The sequence below is a fragment of the Saccostrea cucullata genome, unplaced genomic scaffold (assembly GCF_032062105.1).
Source record: "Saccostrea cucullata isolate Sc308-1 unplaced genomic scaffold, CSIRO_AGI_Scuc_v1 ctg1015, whole genome shotgun sequence".
NCBI lineage: Eukaryota > Metazoa > Mollusca > Bivalvia > Ostreida > Ostreidae > Saccostrea > Saccostrea cuccullata.
In genome coordinates this window covers 69,933-86,712 of record NW_026924329.1, presented here as the reverse complement: position 1 = coordinate 86,712, position 16,780 = coordinate 69,933, and the positions used below count along the sequence as shown (strand labels likewise).

General features: G+C 34.6%; 1 long non-coding RNA gene and 1 pseudogene across 2 annotated transcripts; both read left to right on the top strand.

Moving 5' to 3' along the window:
* LOC134266223 (E3 ubiquitin-protein ligase rnf213-beta-like) overlaps positions 1 to 16,114 on the top strand; it is a 71,631-nt pseudogene extending 55,517 nt beyond the window's left edge.
* On the top strand, positions 11,112 to 12,446 carry LOC134266220 (uncharacterized). 2 transcript variants are annotated; one of them, XR_009991920.1, is made up of 3 exons: positions 11,112 to 11,416; positions 11,651 to 11,965; positions 12,184 to 12,446. It is a non-coding gene; the product is annotated as an uncharacterized LOC134266220 (long non-coding RNA). The 2 variants fall into 2 exon arrangements; XR_009991919.1 differs by having other exon boundaries at positions 11,114 to 11,416; positions 11,692 to 11,965.
* Positions 16,115 to 16,780: the final 666 nt, after the last annotated feature.

Genomic DNA, 16,780 nt, shown 5'->3' with positions numbered 1-16,780 from the left:
CTTCGAGCGGTTAGTTTTTGCAAATCACTGAGACAGCTAATTGTTATTTTCTTATCATTCAGCGTTTTACAATCACTCGCCCGTCATAGGTCCATGCTGCGTCAATCAGCTGTTCCCGTGCGAATTTCCTCGCCTGAAACAATAGGTCACTTCTTCTTTTCGTAAGGGCCTCGTTAACGAAGATTTTGTAACCGTTTGCGTCATTATCATTGAAGGTTTTAAGGTTACTTTTATGGGCGTAAACCATGGCTCGATCTCTATATGATAGGAACTGGACAATAATGTCCCGTGGTCGCTGGGGTCCGGCCGTATTATTGGTTTTACCTGGAAATCTGCCCACACGGTGGGTCCGTCCAATCTTGTCAAAGCCAACGGAAGTATTTTCTGGAAATAGGACGAGTTTATTAATGACCCTCATGGCAATTTCATCTGTATTTTCCTCTTTATTTTCTGGAATTCCAGTTAATTTTAGACAGTTTCTTCTTGAGTACTGTTCTAAGTCATCAAGACGTGTCTCTAGTTGGTTTATTTGTGATTGCATAATGTTAATTTTATCAGCAAATGTTTCTGAGATGATATTTTTTATCACTTCTTTATTAAGGATAATGCTCACAGCTTTTCTAGCAGTTTCTTCATCATGCGAGAAGCTTTCTAATAAATCATCTAGTTTGTGAAGATCGTTATCTGAGTTAGCCATAGAGGAATCACTTGCTTCACTTAATCTTGCTCTTTTTTTGTTGTGTTTATTTTGCTTTGGCATTTTAATGGAGATCCCAGCTGAGATCTACTCACCATGCCTTCACTAACTCTGACAAAAATGTTCGACGGTATTTTTACATGATTTAAATTATAAGTTCAATTCCTCTACTAGCATATGGTACTATGATCACTACATAACACTTTAACACAAACTCACGTATGCTGGAGTAGAATTATCCCTGTTTTAAGTATATTTCACGGAGCTCTATTTACACCAACTTGCTACATGGCTGTCGACCTTGACCTTTTACATTATGCTTCTATGGAAATTAAAAGCAAGGACATGCATTTATGTGCGTAATACGTTAAATCAATGACACATTTGAAAAAGGTAACATTTATATTTCCTGATTTTTTTTTCTGTCGATTCTCAGGAAGTAAATATATGTTACATGTAATGGTTTAGAAAACATGCCATGAGCATCTTGCACGTGCATGCACGTACGCGGGGGTGCAGTGCAGTAAATGACATATAATTTATATCATTGTAACAGGTCCGGTACACTTCCCTAAATGGTAGGCAATTTTTAACAGGTGACAATGTTTTCGTCACACCTGTTCTCCAATCAACTGAATGGGTCCGAAAGCAAGACAATTTACTACGTGTTTACGATTCAATTGCGACACGTGGTTTTTGTCGGTTTACTGCATAATATTTACTTCATTACCGGAAAAACCGTAGAGCTTGTTTTTCATTTTATCAGAACAAAATTGAAAGATTATATGCTACATTGTTAAGACACTTCTCCATGCTTACAATAAATATTGGAGTTGTTATAGACGATTGATAGTAGCTTCAAATACCGTAAAACGCTTTGATGTTTGCATGTTTGCATGTACATAAAAACATTGTGATACAATTTGAGGGGTTAAATGATAATGGCACAACTTGTACTGTTGTCTAAAACTATGCACAAAAGTCATGTATAATCATGTTCTCACAATTTGTGATTTATGACAAAAGGCATGGAAATAACCCCCCGCTGGAACCAAACCTTGTAAAAAGGACAAAGAGTACATGCAAACAAAAGTTTATTATAGTGCTCAAAACAAGATATATCTGCACACACAACTGCAACACTCATACAAATAAAAAATCCTAAAAAAAAAAAATAATAACAAACAAACAAAAAATGATAACAGTGTCTATACACAGACTAAAATATTGTCAAACCCGACCAGACGAATGTTTTTTTGAAACGTGCACATATCTGCATATCTTTATATAAATGTGACCCAAGACGTTACGGTATTGATCGTTCTGTTCGTAAATATATAGTATTACACACAATCGTTGGTTAGAGTTCCTGTTATCGTTGCAACACGTACAGTTCACATCAACTGTCAACGTCTTAGTACGTAGGATTTTCTCCAACGCTGCAGTAACATGACATTATCCTATAACATCACACGAAGGCTACATGTACTGATGTATACGTACACAGCTAGTCGAGCTGGTCACCTATAATAACACATAATTTCAAAGTTTGGGTTTCCATAGTCGGTAATAAGGCATTAATAAGAAGTAATTTGATATGTTACCGCATATTTGAGTTCATCTCACATAATGCGTCGTTGTCAAAGCTCTATCTTTTAATTATATGTCATCATTCACCTCCTTTTTGTGAAAAATCGAATAAATGAGATAAGCCGGAATTTATTTATCCATCCATACAGTGTCAGTACGTAGTCACTAGGTTTACGGGTTATCTCCCCTTTTCTATGCATCAATGAAAGTGAAAGGTGGGTGATGAAAGTATCCGACTTATTTTTCTGTATTATGAAATATTTTTTTCATAATTTCCAGTTTTTAAACTTAAGTTTCAATCAAAGAATTGTAACAGGGTTATGGAATCGTAATAACGAAAACACCTGTCAGGGTTCGACACACTGTTTATTAATGGTTGTAGATATAAATATATTCACTATTGCCCTGAAATAAATAATAACAATATTGAGTAAAATCATAAAATCATTAATGCACAATTCCAATATTATACACAATGCTGCATAAAGGGAGGTAACTCTTACATTCATTACACATCTTGGATATAATATAATACTCCCTTAGAATTTACACTTTGTGCATATAATTAAAATACTTTACAACAAAATATATATATTACTATTAAAGCTATAATATCTTCAAAGACATTATGTACCTTCTACTAATAAACAATAAATCATAAAAACAATAGCATACCATTCTGAGGGAATAGGCAAGCTCCCATATGGTTTATCACACAACTACAGTATATGGCTGGGAGTCCAGATGATAACAGTTTCTATAAATTATCATACACTTTATATAATTCTCTGATCATAAAAACATATGTACATATTATCTGGATCATAAAATACCTTTAACTTTACTGCTAATAACTAAGTAAAAATCTGACTTCCAAAATCTCTCTTACTGTGCAAAAGTGCTATGGATTATCTTATCAACATTGATATTGCTCGATGGCAAATACAGTGCTTTAAGTAGTTTCGGATTTTAAGCAGTTCCGGATAATTTTCGCTTAAAAATTAAAATTAAACATACAAAATGGTTTCTGTTTTTTGTGAATTTTTGTATAAACGAAGCTGAATATATTGTCTGAAATTTAGATGATAAAGCTAGATCAACAAGTCCGTCTCTCTTTCCATGTTAACGGCTTAATGTTTACTACCAGAAGCGCTTTATTTACGTTGAGTAGAAATATTACATGCTGTTTCTAAAGTTGTAGGTGTTTTCTGAAACATTTTAAGGGTACCTAATTGATTGGTGATGTGTGGATAAGGCACTGGTGTTCCTTCTTTCTCAAGAGTTTTGGGTTTTCTAATACTCTGAAGCATCTCCAAAATAATGAGCAATTTTCACAACATCCAAATTTAAGTAGTTCTGGATTTACTTTGGACGGTGTTTTCTCAAAGGAGTTGTACACCATACAAGATTTTAAAAAAAATTAAAAAGGACAAAAATATAATTTCATTTTACATTGAAATATTTGTAAATAATTAAATTGAATTGAAAAGGGCTGAGAACGTGTATAGAAACGTAAGTTCACTTCATGTTGAGATGAATTCATGTTTTCATTTTCAATAAATTTGCTCAAACATCATGTTTTCTCCTTTATATTTTTATTTATATAATACATATATAAATTACATGTTAAGGTCTCATTGTAGGGAATTCTCTACAAATTGATCATTTATAATGAATTTTGATACGATTCCAATTTAATAATCCCGATAAGTGGCTATAACCGGAACTACTTGAAATTTTCGAAACTGCTTGAATTCCCGCATATTTAATGTACGAAAGTTTTATAATATAGTGTAACATTTTTAATAAAAGGCCATAAGGGGTTGAAAAGGTAGTTAAGGGACTATTTGATTCAGTTTAGAAATCAAGATTAAGTCCTACGCAAACAATGCAGTGAGCGTTTTCCTGGTTGCAATCCGGAACTACTTAAAACACTGTATTTCATTGGATTGAAACAGATCGATTTGCCTCCCGTCCATACTTTAAACACTGGCACATGGTACAAGATATACAAGTATGGTAATAATAACCAACTTCATCAGTATATTTTGAATGAAGAAAAGCGTACTTAGTGAAATATTATTTAAACAAAATGAGCTAATCTAAAAATAGGTCTGAACTTCAACTTTATTCGGTCCATGTTATTCAAGGTCATTGGTCAAACATCCGTACACATGGTAGCCTATATTTAGATACTTAGGTCCCTTGGCCTATCTTTAAGGGGTTTAGAAATGGGAATATACATAGTTATAATTCTTACAATATGAGTATGGTTTTGTAACTTTGGGCTTGTTGTATTTATCAGTTTATTCAAAATATTTTGTGACATAAAACCTTTTCCTTAAAACAGTGAATAAATAGAATACATACAGATTGAGAATAAATTAAAGTTTGATAAAGCTATTGTATCATGTCTTTAGAAATGTTATTTACCCTGATTCACATAGGAACAGGACTCTAATTAAAGGATATAAATTTTCAATCAAGGCCATTCAACTTTAACAATGGTCCAAAGAGAGGCATGAAAGGTATGGAATTGCAACAAAGGCAGTAATCAATTGTGAAATAAAATAATTCGAAGTAAAATAAAGAACAAATTGTGGTGCTTTTGAATGTTATATTACAATTAATGCATTTTTATGTATATGAATTTAACATGAAATAACATGTGTATTTGTTTATACATATTTACAGTTGTACATGTACACATGCTACGACAAAACTCAAGGTAAGTAAATACGATTGATGACTAAATAGATTTTGAGTCAAAAAATTTCAATTGGATGGAAGCATTGCAATGAACAATTCAGGCTGTAAAAGCTGGGGGCATAGGTTCTATGCACCCGAGTTGAATTGTACATTGTCTGTCAAATCTACATATTAATAGTTATATTAGGACCAGCAGCATCCTCATCTATTCGGATATCTCTTCTCGTAGGGGGTTGACAAGGAGGACAACTTCAGACTCAACCAGAACAATAACAATGTGTGCATAGTAATTTAGGGCCTCAATGGTTCACTAGTTGATATAGATAGGATTTCCCGAATTTATTTAATTAAGTACATGTAGATATCTATTATCTAGCAAGTCTAGCTATTATTTTGCTGGTTAATATATGTATATATAAGTGTTCAGATTAAGTAAGAGGGGGTCAAAGGCTTGTTTCACATATATATTCTATGTTGACATTTTGGTTTGGTTAAAGTTATAAATAAAGGAAATAAATGAAGGTCAGGCTGTTTGTTCATTTGGAAGCCGTCTTCAGTGTATATGAACATAATTATGAATTTTTCTAACAGGGCCTGTACCTTATTTGAGTAGGTTTGATGATTTCATGATAACACAATAAAGACACATACATTTAATGACTTCTCACCCCTTAACTGCATAAAGGCCTTGTATTTTATATAGTTGTGTTTAGTAAATGAAAAGTTTTGTACCATCTTAAGTTAACATGAAAAATCAGGTAAACTTATTTTACTAAATTTATTATATAGACTATTTCACAAATGTCGATAATTCACACAGAGATTAATTTCAGCACGGGCTTTTATTTCCTGACAATGTTCTTTAAGACTTTTACAAGAAGAAAATCTTTAGGTATTTAAATATAATTCTACAAATAAAAGACTATAAAATAAATAATAATTTATAGGCTAATCTTGTCAAAATTATTAGTAAATTAACATTTATCCCTTTGAGTTATCTTTCTCATCAGGGAAAGTGAACCTCAAAATAGGAAATGCAACTTCAAGTCCCTGAACTTTTACCATTTTTAATCAAGTAATTCAGTTTCGCAAAGGGATGAGGGACAAATTACAGAGTTCTTTAGGTGCTAAAGTCAATGCAGGCTCATTTGAATAAGGCTCGCAGTGCTGGTCTTTCTATTTGTTTTCCTTATGGCATATGCTGTATGAGTGGTCATAATAATAAATAAATCAACAAATAAATGAAATAAAGAGGGTTATAATGAGACTTCCAGTATAAGGTTTAAAATGGGGCTTAAATTTTTGTCAGTGTTGGTTTCTGCTGTGTCTCTAAGTTATTAGATACAAAAGATTTGCTATTTTCACACAGATAAAACTTGCTTCAGTTAAAATTCTATATCCACAGATTTTAAACTCATAAAGGATAAATTGTTTAGGTAACTGGTTTTATTCATGTGGAATTATAAGATTTAAAAAATAAATAAATAAATAAAATGAAAGAACCGCATAAGGCGAGAATTCCTAACAGCATAGAGATACAAATTCGGGGTGGGGGGATGGGTTAGATACATATTGTACCACAGGCTAGATTATAATCTGATCCATTTCCTACAATATTTTCTTTTTAATAGTAGGCGCTTACTGTTAGCTTACACATATGCATATCTTAGGGGCATTTCTTCATTGAAAATATCAGTTCAAACCCAGTTGCCATTCGCATGTAATATGGTATGTGTTTATCCCTCATGTGAGCAGTTAGCTGAATTATTTTCTTTTTTACACATTAATCTCATATGAGATTAAGATGCATTAGTCGGTGCATAATTGCATATGTACATGTAGTTTACATCCATGCATCAGCTAATGGGTACAAATACAGGTTACTCCTACATGTATAAGAGCCTCGGTTAACGTCCCTACGCTCCTTATGTACCTCGGAGCCAAGTCAAAAGTATCTCGTCGTGAACCTCTAGCATGCTGGAGTAAAATACAGGTTAGCTAGGGGATACAAATACAAATCCACAAGTGAGTAGGAGTTAACGTTTCATAGTGCTAAGATTAGATAAACTTCGACAGCATTTTAGGGTATTATAGAAAGGATATTTTTACACTAACTTAGCATATTAATTTTCATGCTCTCTATCATAAATCTATTTTTTACAGCCTTAAAAAGAATTTTGAAGTCTATATTTTTAATAACCCATTCCATAGCATATTTTTGCAAGAGGAAAAGGGGGGGGGCCCTCCCCAAAATTCCCAAAGTAGGAAGATTAAGGTGTAGTAAGATCATGCCTTTTTGATAGAGTATCTGCTGGAAAGGGATTTAGAATAAAGGTTTTAGTCATATGTGCCTTACATGTCTTGTACAGTCCATCTACATTTACAAATGCTTAGGAGTAAATACAAAGTACCCTATTGTGTTTCTTGGCTTGAAAGGTAAATAGTATATACAAGATTTAATCAATTTTACATGGTCTTCGGATGAGTTGGTTTAAAAAAGAAGTAGTACTTAGATAACCTCATTTCTTCAGAACTGGCAAGATACATTACAAAATATCACAAAACATGTTCTGCACCTGACAGAGTGGGAATGTGAACACTTAAAATTATTGTCTACAATACAGGAACAACATAATCATGCTGAAGGGGGGGGGGGGTGGGTGGTAGAGAGTATAGGTGCTCATTCATCTTGTTTGTAATCTTTGCAGGAAAGTATATTACACATTTTTCTTTCAAATGACCTAAAAATGAATAAGAAATAAAATTCAAATGAATAAACCAATAAATAAAAAAAGGGGGGGATAAATCTAGATAAAACATATTTTCTACTTTATTTTCTTACATTAGTCCAGTTAGTTCTTTCTTTCTGACTGAGTAAAATAGCTGGATATTAGTAATAGAAATAGAGACCCAAAGCAATACAACTTCGAAAGATATAAAATCAGGGAAAGGGGGGGGGGGTAAGGCACGATAAATTTGAAGGGTGACCAGATTTATTTTAATGCAGCATTAATCTACAGTGGGTTAGAAATTAGAGAGAGTGATGTTCACGATGGATGGGTTGCTGAGGGTTTTGAGTAGGCTAGGAGTCCATGGTGGGTGGTTAAATTGAAGTTGCCTACCCCCACCAGGTGCCCATGTGGCGCAATCGTCACCTTCAATTTAACCATTGAACTGTTGATTTTGTTGACTTTTTGTGGTTGATGTTGATATATGTGATGGTTGATGTTGATATATGTGATGTTGACTTTGAAAATTATATCTTATATAATGTAAATCTAAAGCAAAATAATATAATTAAAAGTCAATTTGTGTTGAAATGTGTCCGTAGCACGATTGAGGTCAACCCAGCGTGCTACTTTTCCCGTCAGGGAGGGCACAACTTATGTTGATGTTGGGGGTATGCCATTTTGCCGGCTGCCCCACTGTTGTGTAGACCACTGTGGACAATACCTGCCAACTCGAATAAAACATTAAACTTAAATACTTAGCATATTTGTTTATTATATATAGGTCTTTGATAATACCGCATATTTGAGTTCATCTCACAATATGCGTCGTTATCAAAGCTCTATCCTTTAATTATATGTCATCATTCACCTCCTTTTTGTGAAAAATCGAATAAATGAGATAAGCCGGAATTTATTTATCCATCCATACAGTGTCAGTACGTAGTCACTAGGTTTACGGGTTATCTCCCCTTTTCTATGCATCAATGAAAGTGAAAGGTGGGTGATGAAAGTATCCGATTTATTTTTCTGTATTATGAAATACCCTCCCACCTCAACCCTTGAGCTAAGTGTTAAGTATATACTCTTTCTCCTTTTGTTTGTTTAAATTACGTTTACATTGTTTTACATGGGTTAGGTATAGCCAATTTCTTAAAGTTATGGAAATGTTATTGAGAATCTTTTTCTGCTGTGGGGCTTTGTTTTTGTCTTTTCAGGTATTGGAGATTTCGTTGAAGGAGACTAACGGTGCTGATCAGAATTGCCTGCTATTTCCGTATTCAAGGACCTTTGGAATGATCTCTGACCGAATACCATGCGTGACAAGTGTCAACTTGGCGATTTATCCATGATTTCAAGGAGTTCGGGGAAAGACAGTAGACTATACTTCACAGTGGTCGTGTGGCGAAATCGTCACCTTCAATTTAACCATTGAACTGTTGATTTTGTTGATTTTTTGTGGTTGATGTTGATATCTGTGATGTTTGATGTTGATATATGATGTTGACTTTGAAAATTATATCTTATATAATGTAAATCTAAAGCAAAATAATATAATTAAAAGTCAATTTGTGTTGAAATGTGTCCGTAGCACGATTGAGGTCAACCCAGCGTGCTACTTTTCCCGTCAGGGAGGGCACAACTTATGTTGATGTTGCGGGTATGCCATTTTGCCGGCTGCCCCACTGTTGTGTAGACCACTGTGGACAATACCTGCCAACTCGAATAAAACATTAAACTTAAATACTTAGCATAATTATTATTTGTTTATTATATATAGGTCTTTGATAACGGGTATATTATCTATCACAAATAAAACTTAACATAGTAATAACTTTAGGAAAAGAAAAAAAACAAACAAAAAATAAACTAGATAAGAAAATAAACATTTCAAACTCACCGCTGCCAAAGTACTCAAAATACCGTATAAGTGGAAATTTTAGCGAGCCGCAAATTTGGCGATCTCTACCTAAAATCTGGTATTTTATTTATAGCGAGAAGTAATTTTAGCGATTTTGAAATGCTTGCTAAAAGAGCTATTACAATTAATACGCAATTAATCTTTAGCGATATTCAATTTTAGCGATGTCAGCACCCTCGCTAATAATGCCAAAATTAAATCCTCGCTACAAATTCTACTTATACGGTACTTTACTGTCCACACAGGAAAACTTCTCAAACACACCAAACATTCAGGTCAAATGCACACAACTATTTGTCTGGAGACCACACAGGTCATACAACAATTTCACTTACCCCCCGTTCACACATAGACGCCGCTTCTACTACGATCAAAGCGTGGCTGCCCGTACGAAACTCTTAACCGTTTTCCAGCCGGAGTCCGGGCGGACTGAGACGGATTCCGGTTAAGTGCTAGGAGGACCAAGCCGTACCTAAGGCGGACATGGAAAACGTCTAAGCTTTAACCGTTTTCCGCCTCATATCTTAGGTGGATTCCACCTTAAATCCTAGGCGTATTTTTGTTAGACGTTTTCCGGCTTAGCTCTTAGACGGAATCTGCATTAATCTTAGAATTGTGAACAGTTTAAATTATGACAACACGTTTTATTCCTCTAGATGACCTTGTTTTCTTAAGGCACTAATGGGGGAGATATTTGTAAAAAATAGTCAACATAACTTTTAATCAATTTATTTGACTTCGAGTATTATGCTTTGTATAACATTGAATATTGCGTTTCCTAGATGAGTAAGTTTTTTGTTGCCATATTTTATATACCAGATATACGTTTCCAATGCGCACCTGCTTGACCCCCCTCTACTGGGGCGGAAATTTTCAGGCAGAGCCTCTTTTTGGATGCACTGGTCAGTTTGAATGCAGATTTTGAAAGTGATGACTGTTGTCAATTTGGTCGATGAATCTTTATATTTCATTCAGTTAAAAAGGAACTTAGGCAAGATGTATGCCTGCAAATTATTATTAAGAAGATGATTGTTCATTCGATATGTGTTTTTTGGAAAAAAAAGAGTGACAACTTTTAGTGTTATTCTACTGAGCTTTGAAGTGAAGCAAATTAACATCATGTGCTAAATGGACAGGGATGGACCTCGGTACAGGAATAAATGTGGAAAACAACGGTAAGTTGAATTTTAAGCCGTGTTTTTTGTTTTGTTTTTTCTTTTTCCCTCTCTCCCTTTTTTTATTTCGTACAGCCAAAATTTGGACTCCACCATTACTCTGTTAATTAATTCCAATAGCATTGAGGTCCCATATATTCACAATACACTCTACACTAACCCAGATCTTTAAAAAAATGCGCATAAAATTTCAGGCGCCATTTCTTATTGCCAAATGTAGGGTAGCCTCAACCCCCCCCCCCCCCCCATCACCCCCCCACCCCCACCCCTGCAAATTTTCTCAATATTATGAGTGTTTCCCTTTTGGAGTAAAATGTTAAAAAGTGCAGAGATAAAAGATAGGGAAAAAACTATATTAAGTCATTGTTCAATTTTTATATCCTTTTCTTATTTTAATGTGTTTTCCGGAAATATGATTTCCCATTAAAATTAGCGACCGTCACTTACTTCCAGTTTTAAAATCACGGTTGGAAATTTTGTTATGATTTGTGTCTAAGCACTGTTTTAACCAGTGGTTAGTGGAATTGTTACCCAAACACCCTTTTAAAAGTGTAGTTTGCTGCTTAGTTTGGATCAGGAGTCAGGTTTGAGATCTGTAAGTCACCATTTACATTCTAAAACATACATGGATAAGAGTATTATTCACATATGATAAATTGATATAAGTTAGATCTACATATTCCATGAGAAGCTATTTATTTATCATTTGATTATACGTGTTAATTAAAAATATATTTGTAGAAAGGGGTCTTATGTTAGTACCCTTTTCAAATGTATGAAAATTATGAAATAATTAAAACCTCTTTAATATTGAAATTGTAAATATTAGGATTTTCTGCAGTGCACTGAGTGCAGTGTTGTACATTTCAGCACTTCGACATGTACAAGTCCTTAGCGATTATGGCTGATAAAGATAAAATGAGGATAGCGGCAACTACAGCAAGTCAGGATGAAGGCCAGAAGCCACCGCCCATCCACCCTTTCCAGTAAACAGGCAATTCTGTTCTTCTTTGAGAGCTTGCTGAATATTCATGGGGAAAAGGAATGCAATCTAACACGTGCTTCATTCAAATGTAGTGGAGAGTAATGGGAGCCAGTTTATCTATGAACATAACTGGCTGATATCCACAGTAGGTTATGAGAGGTAAGAATACATGAAGATATCAGACAACTGATAGATATAAATGAAAAATTATTCTATATTATGCAAGTTTTAGTGTTGAGAAAAATCACACAAGAATGTTTGCATCCTAGCTGATGTGTAATTCAAAATAGAATTCTAAAAAGAAGCATTTTATTGAAAAATGTTGAAGAGTTTTTTTAAAATGACAAATTCATCTCAGATTTGTATTTTTTTTACAGACTTCATCATGTGTTGTGTGAAGGATGGCAAAGGAAAGCTGGAATCATAAAAAAGATAGCTAGGTTATACCACTGATAACTTAGGAAGGAGAACAATAAAAATGACACACTATTTCCTTACAGACAGAAAGAATTTTGTGAAAATATTCAACCAGTTGTAAATTAACATCTAATTGTTAAATCAAGTTTTGGTACAATATTTTTTATCTTTTAATTTCATGTGAAGGCAAGGCAGGACATTTTGAAATGTAAACATGTTTTGTAGTCATTGAATTTTAAAGAACTAGAAAATAAATGATATAATAATAATTTGTATAATTTAATTTTTTTTAATCACTAAGTTTGCAAAAGTGTGAAACAACAATATCTGATACACTAGCTGTGATAAGTACATGTAGATTATGTAAACATTAATGCAAAATCCCTCTAACCATTAGGCGGAATACCCCTTGCTAGTAAGGTGGAATACGCCTACCTGAAGTTAGGCGGAATATGCCTTACAGATTAGGCGGAATACGCCTTGCAGGTTAGGTGGAATACGCCTTGCAGGTTAGGTGGAATACGCCTTGTAGGTAAGGCGGAATACGCCTTGCAGGTAATCCATATTAGGAAAGGCGGAATACGCCTTAACTCATTTAAATATTTCGAGCCCTATTACGCCCTGACTCCACCCGGACTCCGTCTAAAGCCTTATTAAGTTCCTTATAGATGATAGGCGGATTCCGTCTTCTGAATTCCGCCTGGAGTCAGGGCGTAAATTTTCGTACAGGCGAAAGCGTAGCCGATCGTGACAAATTGCAAGAGAAACGTTGTGGAGTCGTCATAAGCGTAGTATGATCGCAGTAGAGTTTTCATGATCGGAGAGCTCTTCGCTCTTACCACGCTTATTTTGAACATGTCCAAAACAAACGTAGCGGGATCGTGGCCCACAAAAATCGGGGTTAAGTCGTAAAAAGAGCGTAGTAGAAGCGCCGTAATCGCACAAGCAGCGCGGAAGCATCGTGGAGAAATCGTCGTGATCGTAGTAAAAGCGCCGTAAGAGCGTAGGAACTTACCAAGTACGCTCATACAACGCTTTTTCTACGTAACTTCGTACTACGTTCTCACTACGATCTCTCTACGTTCCTGAGGATCCTACGAAGACCTACAATGACCTTACGCCGATCATATCACGACCTATAAGACAGTAGTTCTTATAGCGCTGATATTTGACCAATCATTATCTTTAAACTACATGTAAAGGGTGACACTATACGTGACGATCATTTGCAATGGAGACTTTTCACATCTTGGTACAGTTACAATTGAAAATGCCCGTGAGCCATGTGGTAAAGGCCGCAAAAAAAATGCGGTCGCAAGATACATTGTATGTATCATCGCAAAAATCGTACTACAAAAATCTGCGGTTGCAAGATATATTTACATCATCGCCAAAAATCGTACTAGAAGCGTAATGCAATCGTAATATGATCGACAATACCGTAGCGACATCGCGGTACAGTCATCTTGGTCTGTGTAGCGTCGTAGTATGGTCTTCAATGTCGTAGTGGCAGCGAAGCGTAAACGCAGTAAGCACGGCCGCTTGTAGGCAACTGTCTACATAACATCGTAGTAGAAGCGTGTTAGCAGCGCATTTGACGTAGGGACATTGTATTACCGTCGTAACGAAGACCATAATTTGCCAAATTGCTCTATATAAACGCCGATCGGTTGCGATCTGCCCCGATCCAAAAAAATTCCAGATCGTGGCTTGATCGGGATGATCGCCGTAGAGTCGCAACTCTGTGTAGGAAGGATAAACCTTCTCACTTCTACGGCCTGCTCTTAACTCACACGTAGAAAATGAAATTATGGTACGCCATTACCAACACAATAAAATCAAATGAAAATTGTGACACGTAAAAAAAACCTTCCAATGCCTTATCGACACGATAGCACCTTCGTCTCTTTGAACAATGGTTTAGGCCGATGTATAATAAGTTGATATAAGGCTTCATAAAGCAAATTTTGGAAATGTGAATATAGAAATATAAGACTTTATATTATTTTTTAATATTTCTCTCATCAATCTTTGAAGAGAATTAGTTTCCAAGGGACATTTCAAGTTGCCCTTTATTTTGAACACAACTGAGAAGTTTTAGTAATAGCCCATAATGCATTGCGACTCATTCATCAGTGGGAAAAATAAACAGATAGCTAATTTACATGCAAATTTATGCTGACATCAGAAAATCTAATGTTTTCGACCTATGTAACTTTTATAATTCTTTTATGAAATCCTTCGGCACTGAGCATATTTTAAAAAAGTCTTACGGGTATAAGGCACAAAAAGGGAGTTGGTGAGCGTTTGGGGAACATCTGTAACGGTCTCCGTTACAATTAAAAACTAGTTATTGTTTATTCTCCTTTACTGTTATGTACATGTATAAGATATTGTCTGAACATAAGGATGATATCCCCGCCTGAGTTTGGATGTGAATCGTTATTGCGAGAACAAGGTTAGGTGTATTTTTCGATATTCATTCAATAATTTTACTACATATTTTAACATGTCCAATACATTTATTCCAATATAAAAGTAACTGAATGGAATCTTCCTAACGTTTTGGTCATTAGCATATTTAAAAAATTTAAATCTGCTATTTGAAATAACTCCCTGGTTGTCAAGTCGTTACCTGTGCTCCGCATAATTTTGATAAACTATTGAATGTTTCTTTAAACAGACATTGTGGTATCAGAGACCCCTCGTGGGCTGAGCTTCGACATTTTGTCTGGTTCCTGAACACACAGCTTTTGGATTTTGAAACTTCAGATTTTTTCTGCCTAGCAGTTGCTGAGGATTTACCCGGATTTTCACAATTTGTCCTAAGATTCCTTATACAGTTGTCCAGGGTATGGATTTTTCTACCATTTTCTAATAATAATATTCATCTTTAAATAGTGCATATAGAAGAGTGTTTAAATGTTGGCCCCTGCGGGTAGGATTGGGTTCTTAATGGAAATCTATGTAAATTATATACTAGTAATCTTTAAAATCTCAAATAGTAGTGTCATAATTAGTCATGCTGAATTGCATGTACTTGTACCTTTAGTAGTGCAGATTTAACTTATAGATAAATTTGAAATTCATAGTACCTATACAACGCATTAAGATTACAGTAGTGTATAAAGCTTTACATCAGTATATATATATTTTTTTAAATGGTCTACACATATGTCATTGGAATATTATAGAAAAATAAATTTTATTTTGTACATCTTGTCCAAGGCGAGTCACATGGGGATTGTGTACTGTAAAACTCATATAGTACGAACACGGATTTTGTAAATTCACGAATACAGAAAACAGTAAAACTCGGTTATAACGAAGTCGCTGGGACCTATGAAATTACTTCGCTATAACCGTAATTCGTTATAACCGTATTAGAAATTCATTAAATTTATTTAGCTGGGGATCCAAGATGACTTCGCTATATCCGTGAATTCGCAATATCCGTGTTCGTACTAAACGAGTTTTACTCTATAGCGAACTTATATTGGATCCCCAGCTATATTAATTTAACGAATTCCTTATACAAATATAACGAATTACGGATTACGGATATAGTGAAATAATGTTATATAGGTCCCAGAGACTTTGTTATAACTAAGTTCTACTGTACAAGTATCATTATTTTAACAAATATATTTAGCAAGTTTTTTCTTTATTTAATTTATACTCAAAAGTAATACCATTGGAGATTGTCAATATTTAAATAATAAAGCTGTATAACATGTTTGATATACAAGGACTTTGCTACGCGGTCGCTGAACATGAGCGAGGAGTCCCCCATACAGATGTTACAGAGGATGGAGTCTGAGGAAGAGGAGGAGAATGAGGAGGACGCGCTCCGTCAGTTTCAGCTCAGGAGGACCTGGGAAAGCAGGTAACATCGATCTATGTCTAGCATGTCTTTTCTACCATGTTGTTAGTATTTTTTCCATATTTTTCTTTCAAGTAGGTTCTAAGTACCACTTGCATTTCCCATGACATCATTTGGAGAAAAAAAATGTTCAAGGCTTATAGACTTTAAATTTTGAATAAGATTTTAATTTTCATAAAATATTTCTCATTATATAAAACGCATCATAAAATAATTCATTTTCATGTTTTTTCCTCATTAAAATTTTAACTGAAAAGAGAGTTTTCATGTCATAGTTTTGATGGCATGGGATGCTCTGTACCAACCACTTATATTAAAACGTTGCTTAATGATATAATTATCACTATGGTTTACAATGCTACGTTTAATGCCATATTTTTTTGCATTAATTGTTGACATTCTCAGCCGCTTAAGTCAAATCGACGCTTAATGAAAGAATTATATAATTAAGCAGTTCAGAAAGTCAACTATGAATGCAATAATTTATGATATTAAGCGTTGCATGACAACGCTCCATGTTATATCTGTCATTAGCGGTTGCTTCAAATTCAATGCTCACTCCTGTATGGCACCTGATCCAAACTCTGATGTTTTAAAGGTCTGTGTTTGCGCTGGTCCCATTTTGAATTGTTTTATGGATTTTTGATCTTGCACACTGTTTTTTTTTATCTCCA